Here is a 754-nt window from a genome sequence, read left to right as displayed (position 1 = left end):
TTTTTTTTTGCTGCATACCTCTGGAGGTGTTTATTGCAGAGGACTGGAACTGGACTGGAACACACCGAGATGTGTATACAAAATTAATTCCATACTCATGGAGAAAAATTTGCGTTATTCGAAAAGGGGACATGGTTATCTCTAGAGGTGTTCATGGTAGAGTACTGGGACTTGGTACTGGGGTATGTAAAATCAATTATAAACTCATGGAAGAAGATTAGGGTTATAAGAAAAGGGGGTGTGGCACTTCCAGTACAAATTTACTTTTTCTTGCCACATATCCCTGAAAGTATTTGTGGAAGGATACTGGAACTTGGTATGGAGTTGTGTATGCAAAATGTATCAATTGCTAATGGAAAAAATGTGAGTTATTAAAAAAGGACGCATGTCGCTTCCCATACACACTAAAAACTTCTTAATACATACCTCTGGAAGGATAGAAAATCTCTCGAGGTATTTTAAATATGTTATGGAGGTTTTTTTTATAAGTGCCGTACTGACAGAATAAATTTCATTAAAGGGAAAAGGGAGAGCCGGGTTCGGCCTTATAATCTAAAGCTCTCTTGAGGCATTTGCTACAGTAATGAGAAGTGGTATTTTATCAAGGCCAGGTTACCTCCAGGCACCTCCAGGAAGGTTACACGTTCACGCGTCGTATATCTGGAACCATTTTAAGGTAAACTTAGAGGGTTTGATATCTTTCGTATTTTATAATTTCATAGTTTTAACCTTAACTCGCTAAAAAATTACGAGC

Source organism: Rhagoletis pomonella, unplaced genomic scaffold (assembly GCF_013731165.1).
Source record: "Rhagoletis pomonella isolate Grant_MI unplaced genomic scaffold, Rhpom_1.0 Rhpom_scaffold_00793, whole genome shotgun sequence".
Lineage (NCBI taxonomy): Eukaryota > Metazoa > Arthropoda > Insecta > Diptera > Tephritidae > Rhagoletis > Rhagoletis pomonella.
This window is presented reverse-complemented; position numbering follows the sequence as displayed.